At 49.8% G+C, this 14922-nt stretch overlaps 1 protein-coding gene across 1 annotated transcript in view; it reads right to left on the reverse strand.

Moving 5' to 3' along the window:
- Positions 1-14922, reverse strand: part of CEP112 (centrosomal protein 112) — a 194148-nt gene that overhangs the window by 1477 nt on the left and 177749 nt on the right. The window lies entirely within an intron of this gene.

Raw genomic sequence — 14922 nt, forward strand, 5'->3', positions numbered from 1 at the left:
GCGCAGCCCGGCGGAGCGGTCCTGCAAGGGCGGTAGAGCAGTGAAAAAAAAATTAAAAAAGGAGAAAAAAAGAGGATAAAAAAAGAAAAAAAGGGCCCAAGGAATTTTAAAAATTAAAAAGAGAAAGAAGGAGAAGCTGGGGGAGCACCTCTTGCCCCTCCCGGTGCTCCCACCCCCGGGGCATCCCCTGTGCGAGGCGTGCGCGGGGGCGGCTCCGGCGCGGGCGGGGGCGGCAGGAAGGATGCGTACACCAGGGCTGGGGAGGAAAATCAAATTATTTTATATTTTTGGGGAGCAGGATTTATTTTTTGCGCCCTTCCCGCGGCGGCTACAGAGTTGCCAGGACCTTATCAAAGGGAAGCGATCGCAGCCGCCGCTCCGCCGCCTTAAAGGCGCAGCGCCCCTTTTTCTGCGCCGCCCCGCGCAGCGCCCGCGCATCCTCCGCGCATCCCCCGTCCCCCTCCCCAGCCCTCCGCAACGCTGCAGGCCGGGGGCGACTCCCCGGCATTAAAAACTTCGCAAAAAGTTTTCGTGTCGGGGAGAAAATGGGGCGGGTCCCCGTATTATTATTATTATTATTATATATATATATAATCCGCGGGCCTGTTTTCGCTCTGCAGGCTAATTAAACAATCCCTGATTGCAATAGAACTGGCACAGCAGCCAAAGCCCGGCCGCAGTTGTGTTCCCATCTCCGGCCCCAGCTGTTAAATATTAACCAGGCACGGAATGGAGGGTTTGGAACTTCATACAAAAGGTTTTAATTAGGGGTTGGCCCCCAAACCTGCCCTCCAGATCCAAGGAGCCTCCTGCCCTCCTCCTCCTCAGCCTGCTCCGAGCCTGGCCCCGGGGGCTCCACAGTTCCCCACCAGGAGCTGTCCCTCTGTCCAGAGCCCACCTTGGTCTGGCTGGCAGAGCTGGTGGGGTCCAGCTTGGCTTGGTTTTTATCATTATTATAGAATCACAGACGGGTTTGGGTTGGAGGAGACCTTAAAGCTCATCCCATTCCAGCTCATCCACCTTCCACTGTCCCAGGCTGCTCCAAGCCCTATCCCCCCTGGCCTTGGGCACTTCCAGGTGCTGCTCTGGGCACACACCACCCTCCCAGGGAAGCATTTCTTCCTAATAATCAATGTAACTCTGCCCTTAGTCAGTGTGCAGCGCTGCCCTTGTCCTGTCACTCCGGGCAGGACAGGTGGCAAGGCCAAAAAAATGTCACCTTCCATGCTGGCTGTGCCTGAGCATCATCAGGGCACCTCCTGGGAAATGCCAAGGCACAGTAGAGCCCCTGGCTGGCCCAGCATTGTCCCCAGGCTGTGGGGTCACACAGTGCCCTGTCCCACATCTAGGGCACACTGCAGAGCTGCCCCTTCCAGCCAGCACAGAGCCCAGGAACTGGAGCCCAGGCAGAACCTGCTCCCAGCACAGAGCCCAGGAACTGGAGCCCAGACTGACCCTGCTCCCAGCACAGACCCCAGAGCCTCCAGAACTGGAGCCCAGGCAGACCCTGCTCCCAGCACAGACCCCAAACAGACCCTGCTCCCAGCACAGACCCCAGAGCCCTGGGAAATGGAGCCCAGATGGATCCTGCTCCCAGCACAGACCCCAAACAGACCCTGCTCCCAGCACAGACCCCAAACAGACCCTACTCCCAGCCCCACAGCTGCTCCCAGTGCCTCCCCCCTCTCCTGCTGCCCTGCAAAAGGAAACCCCAAGGGAAGGATGGGGAATGTGGGACAGCAGCACCCCAGGGATGCTCCAGTGGACATCCCTGGTCCCTGCATGTCCCTGGATGTCCCTGGTCCCAGGCACAGCCTGATCCTAAATGAGGGTTCAGAAGCCAGGATCACAACCACAGACCTGTCCCTGTCCCTTCCCACCTTCTCTGGAAGGAAGAGCTGCTGGTTTGCACCATCCCCAACCCAGAGCTTGCATTCACCCCACAGCACAGAGCTCCTCCTGCTCCAGGCCCTGCTCAAGCCCCTCTGCACCAGAACAAACAGCAAACACCCCCAGAGGTGGAGTGATTTGGTGGCCCCGGATGGGATGTCCTTTGGAGTCACAATTTTGTCACCCATCCAATGGCAGAATCCATCCTGGAGCCTCACACAGCCCATGAACTGACCATGCCTGGGCTGGCTAATAATGAAATAACACATGGGTGAATTTGTTGTTGCTGCCCAGTTACACATTTTCCAGGCCTGGGAATGGCCACCACTGGACATGGACAGCAAATGTCCCGCCAAGCCCACGAGCTGCACAGCAAAAGCCCTTTCAGGGCACAACAAGAGTTATGAATTATTAGGATTATTCATGTTTGTGCTGCTCAGAATGCCAAATATCAACGTGCCATGATGCCAGATGCTGCTGAACCATACAAAAATTGTCATTTCCTGGGAGAATGAACAGCCTGTGTCCCTCTGGGCCCCTTGGCATGGTGACAGTGGTGTCACCTCCAGCCCAGGACCTCCAGCCATGAGAAGGTGACTTGACCACCTTTCTCCTTACAACTTTCTTTGCAACAATGTTGGATAAAAACCTCTCTGAGTCCCACTTACTGTCACAGCACAGAAAATGAAACCATTGTAATGGAGGCTGAAAACCTCAGACTCGTTCCCTTTGGAAGAAAATCTCATTAAGTCTTATTCATCCCATTTCATAAAAATGTCATTTAACCCAGTGCTTCTCTCCAAATCCCGTTGTGCAATAACACCACCCTGGGAGAGCAACCAGAAACTCAGACAGGGACTTCATTTAGCAAATCCTGGGGATTGCAGGTGCAGAGGAGCAGCCCACCCAAACACCTGCCTGAGTCCCCATCCTCTCTGTGCCAGCCACAAAGGGACACTGAGGGCACACAAGGAGGGCAGGGAGAGCCCCTGGGGCCGTGGCTTTGTGGGGAGCTGCCCAGGTGTCCTGGTTTGTTATTCCCTGCTCCCATATTTTTGCCTGAGAGCTCCTTAATTTAAAATTTATAGCAACTCCTGGGCCAGCGAGGGGCTCCACTGTGCCTTGGCATTTCCCAGGAGGTGCCCTGGCACAGCCAGTGTGGAAGGTGATAATTTATAATAATAAAAAGATTTTTTAAAAATTAATAATAATATTAATGATACTAATATAATAATAATAATAATAATAATAATAATAATAATAATAATAATAATAATAATAATAATAATAATAATAATAATAATAATAATAATAATAATAAATAATTTCTTTGGCCACAGGCTTTGCCATTTGCCCTGCCCAGAGTGACAGGACAAGGGGCAGCGCTGCACACTGACTAAGGGCAGAGTTACATTGATTATTAGGAAGAAATGCTTCCCTGGGAGGGTGGTGGGTGCCCAGAGCAGCTGTGGCTGCCCCTGGATCCCTGGCAGTGTCCAAGGCCAGGCTGGACAGGGCTGGGAGCAGCCTGGAACAGTGAAAGTGTCCCTGCCATGGCAGGGGGTGGATTCAGAAAAAGAAAAATTTGAATTTTCCATTTCAGGGGAGGCTCCTGCCTTCCTTAGCAAACACCTGGCTTTTGAAACCAAGCCACCAGGGAGCAGCTGGTCCTGCCCAGAGCAGTGGTGGCCCCACTCATGTCCAGTCAGGAGTCTCTTTTCTGCTCCTGCCAACAGGGAAGAGCCAGGTCCTGCCTGGGATTTGAAAGCAATCTGGTGAACGAGGCAGGCGGTGGCAGGTACAGGAAGGTCTTCCAGAGTTTTCTTCATCTTTAGCAGCTTCTGGAAGTCCTTGTTCACAGATCTACAGGGAATCTCTGTGTTCAGGTAGCAGCTGCAGTCATCAAGAAAGCAGAGGATCTTTGAATTTCCTTCTGATTTTCCTGTCTAAACTTGAATCTGAATTCCCAGGTTGAGCAGAGAGAAAATTAGCTATTTATATTTTATTTGTTAGCCTTTCTCTGCATCTGAGATAAAAACTCAGTCGAATGAGGGAGAAAAGGCTGCAAAAAGCTGTTTAAAGCAGTGTCCTCCAGCCGTGCTCAGCCCTCCTGGTGCCCAGCAAAGGGCAGACACAGCCTGTCCCTCCTCTCTGGCTGCTGCTGTGTGTCATGTTCACAGCCAGCAAAGAAGCTTGAAGTCAGATTGTGGCACCAAAAAGGAATAATTTTAGATTAAAAGAATCAGTTCACAGCGAAGCTACACAATAAAGAGAAATTAATTTTTTTTTTTTTTTTTTACTTTGAGCTTTTTATAGAGCAGGTAGTAAAAAAAAAAAAAAAAAAAAAAAAAAAGTGGGAAAGCAAAAGGCAGAAGGGTCTTTGAGAGCATTTCAGATGTGCCAGTCCACAGTCCCTGGGCTCCTCCTGACTGCACCCAGCTAAGCTGGCTCCTGTGTGCCCACGGGGCAGTGCTGTGCTCCTAAAGAGATGGCTCTGGGCTGCTGTCCTCCCACAGAGCACCAGCCCAGAGCCCAGCAGCGCTGGGGGTGCACCAGGGCTCTTCTGTTGGTCCCTGTGAGGGGCTCTGTGCAGGTGACAGGGGTCCAGGAGCTCAAATCAAATCAAATCAAATCAAATCAAATCAAATCAAATCAAATCAAATCAAATCCAGCAGCCCCAGCACATCAGAGCAGTGCTCACATTGTGCTTGTCAGGAGCCACAAGTCCTAAACCAGGGGACAAAGTCAGAGCCCTTCCCTGTGCACAGGGACACACTGTGGGCCAGGGAACTGCCTTCCTCATGGGGAACCTCAAAAAACCTGAGAGATGCCAGCACAGCCTGTCCAGCCCAGGAGATGCCAGCACAGCCTGTCCAGCCCAGGAGATGCCACCACAGCCTGTCCAGCCCAAGAGATGCCAGCACAGCCTGTCCAGCCCAGGAGATGCCACCACAGCCTGTCCAGCCCATGAGATGCCACCACAGCCTGTCCAGCCCCACCAGGAGATGCCAGCACAGCCTGTCCAGCCTCACCAGGCCATGCCAGCACAGCCTGTCCAGCCCAGGAGATGCCAGCACAGCCTGTCCAGCCCCACCAGGAGATGCCAGCACAGCCTGTCCAGCCCAGGAGATGCCACCACAGCCTGTCCAGCCCCACCAGGAGATGCCAGCACAGCCTGTCCAGCCCAAGAGATGCCAGCACAGCCTGTCCAGCCTCACCAGGAGATGCCACCACAGCCTGTCCAGCCCAGGAGATGCCAGCACAGCCTGTCCAGCCCCACCAGGAGATGCCACCACAGCCTGTCCAGCCCAAGAGATGCCAGCACAGCCTGTCCAGCCTCACCAGGCCATGCCAGCACAGCCTGTCCAGCCCCACCAGGAGATGCCACCACAGCCTGTCCAACCTCACCAGGAGATGCCAGCACAGCCTGTCCAGCCCAGGAGATGCCAGCACAGCCTGTCCAGCCCCACCAGGAGATGCCAGCACAGCCTGTCCAGCCCCACCAGGAGATGCCAGCACAGCCTGTCCAGCCCCACCACCAGGCCAGGGCACGGTGCTGCTGCCTGACCCTGACTCTGCTGATGCACCTCTGCTAAAACCACAGCAGGATCATTGAATCACAGAATCCCAGACTGGTTTGGGTTGGAAGGGACCTTAAAACTCATCCTGTTCCATGCTCCTGCCATGGCCAGGGACACCTTCCACTGGCGCAGATTGCTCCAAGCCCTGTCCAACCTGGCCTTGGGCACTTCCAGGGGGTCACAAGGATGTGGATGGAAAATAAAGAGGAAACATGAATCAGGCATGCTGAGAGCTCCCTCCTCTCCATGCACAGCCCCCACTGGGGGCTCATTCCCTGCCAAGACCCCTCCCAGCCCTCACCTCCTGCCCCCCACTCCATCCCTGTGCCTGCCCTGCCCTATTCACTCTTCCCACCTTGGGCATTTAGACCCTGAGCCAACGTGGGCCAGGGGCTCGGGGTCTAAAAATCACTTTCCCAGCAGGAAAGCTGCCCAGTGAGAGGCAGAGCCCACGGGGTCCCACAGAGGGGAGGATCCAGCCCCCCAGTGTGGCTGATGTCCCCCTTCGTCACTGAGCTCACACTGGTGGTCACGTTGATAACGACATCAAAGGCTTGGGACCATTTCAACAGAAGTGCTGGGAACAGCCTTGATCAAAATAAGAGGAAGACCCTGTATACAGAAGACATGAGAGGTTTGCAGCCCACATGTGAACCTTTGAAGTTTTTCTTTCTTTCTTTTTTTTTTTTTTCTAATAAACTAGTTTAACATCATTAGTTTAAGAGGTATGAACCTGATGGGCTGTGTAATCTCCCCACATACTGCAGGCACAGGGTATTATCCACACAAAGACATGCTTTTCCAGTGGGGGGGAAGAGCACTGCCAGAGATACTCACAAACAAGACAAGAAAACACACAATTAGTTTTATGGGATTTGAAGTTCATTCCATAAACTGACACACTTTTGTTAGCGACCATCGCCAGATAAGTCCGATACATTTTCTCTCCTATAATCCTTTTACCATTTCCATTCCCCCCCACAGACTCTTTTCCTTGATGTTTTGTTCAGTGCACTCCCTGCTATCTGCACACGCTTGCCCAGATTTTTTAGACTTGAAAGGGGCACGGTATCAGCATTAACCATTCCAGGAGAGCTGATAAAACACACACGAGCACTTTGCTATCTATTAACATTTCTGAACTCCTTCCATCACCTGCACAGAACAGAGATTGAAGAGAGGGTGGGAGCAAAAGAGGTAAATGAGGATATTTATGACCAGCTTCCCCTGACTCATTTTTTCCACCACCCCTTCCTCACCATGCACAAATGAGGAATCTCTGCCATCTCCCTGTAACAAGGACAGCAAGATTCCCCATCTCTGGAAATGTCCAGGGCCAGGCTGAACAGGCCTGGGAGCAACCTGGTCTAATGGAAACTGTCCCTGCATCTGGCCCTGGAATGTAACATTTAAATCCTCTTGAGTTTTTTTGTCAAATGCGGATTTTCTGATGGGGAATTGAGCACTGCTGTGGCTCTCAGGGATGTACCCCGATGCCATGGCAGAACATTGAGTGTGGTTCTCTTGTCGTGTCAGTGATGACTCCTTAAAGTCCTGTTCAGGGCCACATTCCTCATTTTCCCACCTCTACTCACTGCTTCTGCTAACAATGACTGTGGTTCTCTCCTCATGTCAGTGATGACTCCTTAAAGTCCTGTTCAGGGCCACATTCCTCGTTTTCCCACCTCTACTCACTGCTTTTGCTCACAGTGCTGGTTCTGGGTTTCATCAGCTCATGGTGCCAAGGAGAAGCTGGATCTGAAGTGGTTCAAAGCCCAGTTTCTCCATGCTCTAACCCTGTGAGTGTTCATGAAGTCACTTTTAGACACTCCAAGCAATCAGCTCCACACAACAACCTGTGAGTGTCCATCACCCTGAGGGGACAAACCTGACAGTGGGACGGAGCTTTTTCCATCACCAGACCCCGTGTTTCTGACAGCCTGGAGCTTTATCTGCCCAACAGGCTCAGATTTAAGGGTCTCCCTTCCACCCTGAGGTGGCTGAGATCCACCTTGATGTGCCCTCCTCCTTCCCACACCGCCCTTCTGGGGCACTGGAGCTGCAGCAGGAGGAATGTGGGGAGGGGACAGGAGCGTCACTGCCAGCAGGGCCTGAAGGAGATTCCATTCCGTTTTTTCATGGAAACAGGAACATTTTTTCCAGGCATGCTCAGGGAAGCCCTTCTCCTGCATGCACAGAGGGGTGTCCTGGCTCTGGATGCTCCAACACAACTTGGGGCTGATGGTATCTTGGCCTGACTGCAGAAGAAGGGAAATATATGATGTGTTACCAGCCTGAACTGATGTGATTTGATTCTGCAATTTAATCTGGTTTGTTTTCTGGCTGGCTCCTATGGCTGTGTAAAAATGGCTCCTTGAAAACCCAACTAAGGATGAAGTGCACTCCCTGCAAATCTCAGCGAGGGAAGGAAATCCAAATGTTTTGAGTTTAACTATTAAACATAGTTTCCAGCTAGTGTGCTCAGAATTTGAAATTAAACAAATGAAAGAAACATGTTTCAATGGTTTTATGTAGGCAATAATGTCATTAACAGGAAATAAAGAAATTGGGCTTTGCAGCTGCAGCATGAAGTTTAACCCTTTGCATTCTTGCTGGGCTGCCACAGTCCACTCCCACCCTGCCTGCTACAGGGCATCCCAAAAAAAACTTCCTGGACCCAAATATCCTGATCCACACAGCCCTTACAGCAGGATGGTAATGGAAAAAGCAGGAGGAGAGACAACAGTTAGGAGAGAACAGGCTTTCCTGACTAGTGGAAAACTTGCACATCATAAAGTCAAATAAAACTTTTCAGTTCCAGAGGTAAAAAAAAAAAAATACAAACCCAAGCCCTTTGTGCATGGTTATTTTTAGGTGTGCTGTCAAAGTTGAATACCCTAAAATCATACCTGCTTTGGTTTGTTTCTGCCTGTCCATTCAATTCTCAGAATTAAGGACAGTGAAGGGTGTGAGATCCCAGCCCCTGTGGTGCTGTCAGGAGCTGGGTGATGCCTCTCAAAAGCTGGACCAGTCCTGAGGCCACAACAGAAACATTAATTTTCTTAAGGATGCTTTTATTTCCAGGTGTGAAATAGAGGCTGGAGAGAGGAGGCTTTGCCTGGAGAAAGCCTCACCCCCACATCCTCAGGTCACCCCTCCTGAGCAGCTGTGTCCAAACCAGCGCCAAATTATTGGTGCCATTTCACCTAAAATCACATTTTACTACTCCCCTTTCTCCCTGTTTATCTACATTTCTTTTTAGCAGATTGTATCTTCCTCTGCCAGAGCCCTATTGATTGTATGAAAAGGTGTTTTCTTCCACTGTGGGAACCTCCACCATAATCCTTAAATAATTAATATTGGCAGCTTTGTTTTCCCTTTTTATTAAAAGGAAGGGAAACTTGCTGAGTGTGAGGTCAGTCTCTCTCCTGACCAGACCCAAAAAGGCTGCTTGGACATACATTTCATTAATGATTTTTTTTTTCTTTTTACTAGAAATCTTCGTGCTGGGGGAGAAACCATCAAAATAGTATTTTAATCTTTTTTTCCTTTTGCTTTCTAATCCTTTCACAGAAGCTGGAAATTACCAAGTATCCTTTCTCTCTAAGAAACTGGGGGGACTGGGACCCTCATACTGCTGCAACTCAGGAGAAACTGAAGTGTTATCAGCCCATATCTCCATTTCTGCATCCCCAGCCCCAAACCAGCTTCTGGGCTTTTCCCTCTTTTCCCAGCAAGACTGAAATTAGAACACTTTGGGATTTGTTTTTAAATACTTGAAAACAATTCTAACTCAAATCTCCTGTTATCCTGAGAGCATAATCCAGACTCACATCACAACTGAGAGATCCCCCCTCCTTTTTTTTTTGGTAGTGTCTGGATAATCATTTCCCCAGCACTCCTGTTCCTCCAAGAACCATTCCAGGGAACAAAACCCATCCCCAGGAGGATCCTCTGGCACTGAAGCAGTTCCTACCTTGCTGTTCTTCCCCTGGAAAAGGCCAGCACATCCCCTCCACACTAATCAAAGCTGCAGATCAGCTCATTAGTGATGATGCAGGGCAGCCCCTGGCAGGGGATGGTGGCCATGGCAGGAAGCACTGAGGGGAGCAGGAGGTGGCTGTCACCTCCTGAGTCCCAGCTGCTGCTGCTTCCTGAGATAAGCTGAGTTTGTAATGGGAACATTTCCACCTGGGGGAAGCCCTAAAAACTCCTAGAAAGCAGTAAAAGCTGAAATCCTGCTGTGGGTGATGCAGAGTGGGGCTGGCTACAGGACAACCACACTGCTGTGGTGTTTCACACCTCTAAAAAACACTTGGAGGTGTTTCACCTCCAAAAAACACCAGTTCTGAGGAATTTGCCAGAGACACTTTTAGGGTTTGATTCAGATTTAGGGTCTGTTCACCTCTGTGCATGGAATGGAAATAAGAGCTTCCACCCAAGCCCCCTGCAAGCTGGAAGGGGAACACTTACCTCATCTCAATCATGGATGAAGGGAATTTGCTTGAGAATGGAAAATAAAACTTTGGAAATCATGGAAATAACTCTTTGATTATGATCCCCATCCCGTGCCTGGCTGCTCAAATTAACTAAGAGCACTGCCATGGTGGATGTCCCTCCCTGAAGGTCAATGGGAGGATGATCAGCTCCCAGGAGAATGGGGCCCATCCTGCTCCCTGCTGGCCTGGGGGATGGCAGAGCTCCAGAGGAGCCAACTGGCCACAGGGGCAGGGATTTCTGAGCACACCTTGTGCAGGTTCAGCCCTGCAAGGGCTTGCCCTGGGCACCTGTAGCATGTTTTAGTGCTGGCTTCCACTTATCCACCCTGTCTGATGATGGACTCAATGAAAGAAATGCTGGAATAGCTGATTTTTCTTCCAGCCCTAATTTTAGACAATAAAATTAGATAAATCCCATAGATTTAAGCAATGCACCATTGTCATTTTGTTACACAGGCACATGCCCAACCCAAGAGCAGATATAAAATTAAATTAAATGTATTAATTAAATAAACATTTTATATTTATTTTTATTTATTTATATTATTTATTTTATATTTATTTATATTACAAATAAATTGGATTATATTAAATTGATTTATATTTAAAAATAAATTTAATTTAATTTTTTTATTGAATTGATTTTTTTAAATATTAAATTGATTTCAGTTCATGGAGAATGAAATATCAGGGCAGGCTCAAGACAGAGCTATTTAATACATTTAAAAGGATGTGGTTTCCACAAGCTCAGACACGTTGACATCTGCTCTTGAAGTGAACATGGATAATGAGGCTCTCCTGTGATACACCTGACACCAGCCAGCACAGGGAACGTGGATCTGTCACTCGTGGCTCCAAGTGAGAGGATAAAACCCTGGGTCAGAGACCTGGAGCTGGTCACCAAGCCCTGGGCTCCAGCCTGAAAACCCCCCTGTGCTCCAGCTGGGATGGCTCTGGGAGCTCGGAGCTGTGCCAGGAGGAGCAGCCCATCCCTGGCAGTGCCCAAGGCCAGGCTGGACAGGGCTTGGGGCACCTGGGAGAGTGGAAGGTGGCCCTGCCCATAGCAGGGGCTGGAATGAAATGAGCTTTAAGGTCCCTTCCCATCCAAACCCTTCCATGGCTCTGTGACCACTGGAGCAGCTGCAGCCACAGCTGGGACACTGCTCAACAGCCTGGAGGCAGAGCCAGCCCTTTGTCCTGGAGTGCACTAAAATAATAACCTGCCTAATACTGCTATTACACCCATGCAAATCAGGAGGAAAGGATTACACCACTATAAAACCAGTAAGAAAAAAATATTCCAAGCAATTTTTCTTCTCTTGATGACTTTACAGAGGCTGGGGAGGTTCTCCCTGAGCACTGAAGCTGCTCAGAGCCTGGGCACCAGCTGAAGTGGCAGCAGCCCCTGTGCAGAGGGGAGCAGGGATGTGTTTTTTGGCAGCAGGGCCAGCCCGTTTCCTTGGGCCACCCCCTTCATTGTGAATGCTTCAGGCATTAGCTCAGGGAACTCACCCAGCTAAAAATAACCCTTCCCTCACAAAAAATAGACAAAGAAAATGGCTATTTATACCCTGGATCAATTCCTGGGCTCATTCACCATGCTGCCCCTGGAATGATCAGTACAAGGAGCTCTGCAGCTGCCTCAGCCAACCCAGCCTGGGGTGCCCATGGGCACATCCTGGGCACAGGGGCACTGACCCCATTTGGCTGGAAACCAGCTCAACATCCACACATGACCTTTATTCCTGGGATTATCAGGGGCTGGAGAAGGGAGCACTGTGGGTGTTTTTATAATTTTCCTTTTAGTCTCTGGGTTTTCAGTTTATAAATATTTTTTTTTTGTTTGCCTCACCTGGCTGCCCTCCCAGCTGGGTCAGGGCTGTTCCTCTATGTGCTGTTCCCAAATTCTTGGGTTTTTGGCCACAAAAAGACAAAAGGCCAGCTTCAAATGCCCAAAGAGAAACAGAGGATCAGCCAAACAGTTTGATAAAACTCAGGGAGAATGATCCATCCTCATCTGCCTCAGCAGACAAGTTTAAATATGGATAAAGACAGTCGGAGTAATATAGATGCATTTTTTCCTCTTGTTGTTTTCTGTTTTGACTTCTTTGGGATCATTCAAAGGGAGGTTCACGCTTTGATCTTCTCTATTGGCAATATTTTCTTCATCTAGGTTTTTATAGTTTGAGAAGAGATGTTACATGCTTGCAAGAGAGACTATCAATATGATGTGGGCCTGAACAAAAAACCTGGTGTCAGGTTCTCCATTTGGAGTGTTACCTCAAGCTTTGAAGTTTGTAATGATTCAAAAGCATCTAGAGCTGCTACAAATGTTAATAAAATTAAAGCCATCTGAAAGTGAGGCTTGCATGTGCCTTTGAAAGTAGGTCTGTGATCAGTTATTACCCTCAATTACCTTGTTGTCCACTCTTTTAGCTCGAGGTTAAACTCTTAACACTTTGCTTTGAAGTGGTTATCCTTTTATCTATGACCGGACTGAGGAATTTAAGGGCAATAATCAATGAGAGCTTCATAAGAATAAAGGGGAGACAAGGCAAGGAGAAGAGGTGTGAATGTGCCCTTAACGGCGGGCTGGGGGTTCGGGGGGCTCTTTTGCTTCACAGCCTTGGGGAGAAAAAGAAAAAGAGAAAGAAAAAAAATAAAAAGGAAAGATGAAGAGGGAAAAAAAAAAGGGGGGGGGGGGGAATGAAAGAAAAAAAGAGAAAAAGAAAAAAAAAGAGCCCCAGCAATTTCCAAATCATTGCTAAAAATAAAGCAAAAGCAGCAGCCCGGGGTGCGGCTGGGCGTGGGGAGCACGGCGAGGTGAAGCCTCATCAAAGGCGAGGAGAGATACGAGCAAAGGATTGGCTCCGTCAGCCTTTGATGCTGGCCAGGACACCTCGCCCTGCAGGACAGGACACGGGGTGGGTGCTGGGGACCCTCCCTGGCCCCAGCAGGGACCCCCACCCCAAAACAAGGGGTGGGCACCGGCCCGTCCCAACAGGACACGGGGGATTCCTTCGCTGGGAGGATTCCATCCCATGTAGGATGCTCCAGAGGGAACCCTTCCTGCCCTTCCCTGGCAGAGCAGCATCCCTGCCACCTGCACCCCGCTGTCACCAAGGGGTCCTTGGCTACGGAAATTGCAGGGGGAGAGAGAAGATGAGGAGGACTCCACTGATATCAGAAGGCGAATTAATTACTTTATTATACTATATTATTCTATACTATATTGCACTATGTTACATTGCATCTAAACTGAATCTGCCAAGCACTCAACTGCCCAGAATCTCCTGACTGTCAGCCCACAGTCCCCACACACACAGCTGGCCCTGATAGGCCAAGGAAAGAAAACCCCATCACTCTGGGTAAACAACCTCCGTATTGCATTTGATTTTTGCACAAACACAGGCACAGCAAACGAGATAAGAATATTCTCGGGAGGAATTGTGCCTTGCTTTTCTCTGTGAAGAGAAATGTGGGGCTACACTTGGCCACCCCTCCCTGCTGCCAGCACCCAGCACAAAGCCACCGTGGGATGCTGAGTCCCTTCTTGGAGGGCAACAAGCCTGGGGAAGGAGGCTCAGAGAATCCACCTGGCTACATCCTGGTGACATCCTTGTCACACCCTGCACGGGCTCTGGGGTGTGCCCCAGCCCTCCCCTCACAGGACCACAGCCAAGCTGCGCTTTCACCATCCGAGGAAAATCACAGCAACACTCCCAGCCAACTCTTTTCCTTTCATTTTTTTTAATCCGAGGTGCCTAAAGCGAGGTGTTGAAACGCATGTTGAGTGCACCTCGTTTGGCAGGGGCCCAAGCCCACATGGCCTGGGTTTGTGAAGTCCTGAGCACAACCTCGGTGTGTGCTCAGCATCTCCCGAAACCTCGCTTTGATCCCGCGCCAGACTTCCGAGCTGCGTGTCTAATTTAAGGTGCTTGGGTTGGAAAATGTTGACAATTATTGTTACTCTAAAATTAAATCAGTGCTTAATTATCAAAATTGATGGTAACTTAGAGTGGCATTTTCAAGAGAGCCTCAGGGAGTCAGAAGGAGATTTTCAAAGGCGGTTCAATGTCCCAGGGCCATGTCTCCCTCTCTGTACCTGCACTTTCCTACTGACTGCTCCTGCTCCAGCACCTTTTCAAGGCCACCCGACTTGTGCTGAGCTCTCAACTGAAATGCTACAAGGTGGACCTGAAACCATGAGCACAGACCAAACCTCCAGCCCTCCAAATGCACTTGGCTAATTCACAGCGAAAAATCAATTGGCTTTGGGTGCCTAATTCTCCTATAATCCTTTAGATAATCCCAGCTTTAGGCCTTCAGATACCGATAAAAAACCAAACAAACCCCACAATACAAGAAATTCGTGCAAATAGAATAGAGGACCAACATATATTTCATATCACTTTCAGATGCTCTGAACTTGATACGAAGTAGGTTGAGGACAATGGCAATAAAACATTGCTCAAGAGAGAGTAAAGGCACAAGACCGTGAAGCCCTAGGCTGAGAACAGAGTTTCGTAATTAAGTAGCCTCCAGACAACAATTGTCATAGACAGGCATTGCTCAAGGACCCAGCCATTATTGCTTTCATTATGATTTTTCAGGAGAGGATCTTTTTCTGGCCTGGCTCCACCTTCATTCAAAGCTCCCAGTGGCCCCAGCCACTAATGAGAAAGCGTTGATTGAGAAATGCTAACGAAGCCTGCGCAGGCACGGCGTGAGGGGCGGCTGTGGAGCAGGCACGTGGCACTGGGGTCCAGAGCAGGGCTGCTGACAGAGGTGACACCAGGCAGGGACATCACACACACATCTGGGATGGAGAAATGCAGAGGGGGAGGTCACGGTGGTGGCTGGGGCACCCCAAGGTGCTGCCACTGCCCAGACTGGGGGGTCACTTGCTGGTTCAGTGAGGTCCTGCTGGTCTTGTCCATCAAATCAGTGGA

The sequence above is a fragment of the Molothrus aeneus genome, chromosome 26, assembly GCF_037042795.1.
Source record: "Molothrus aeneus isolate 106 chromosome 26, BPBGC_Maene_1.0, whole genome shotgun sequence".
Classification (NCBI taxonomy): domain Eukaryota; kingdom Metazoa; phylum Chordata; class Aves; order Passeriformes; family Icteridae; genus Molothrus; species Molothrus aeneus.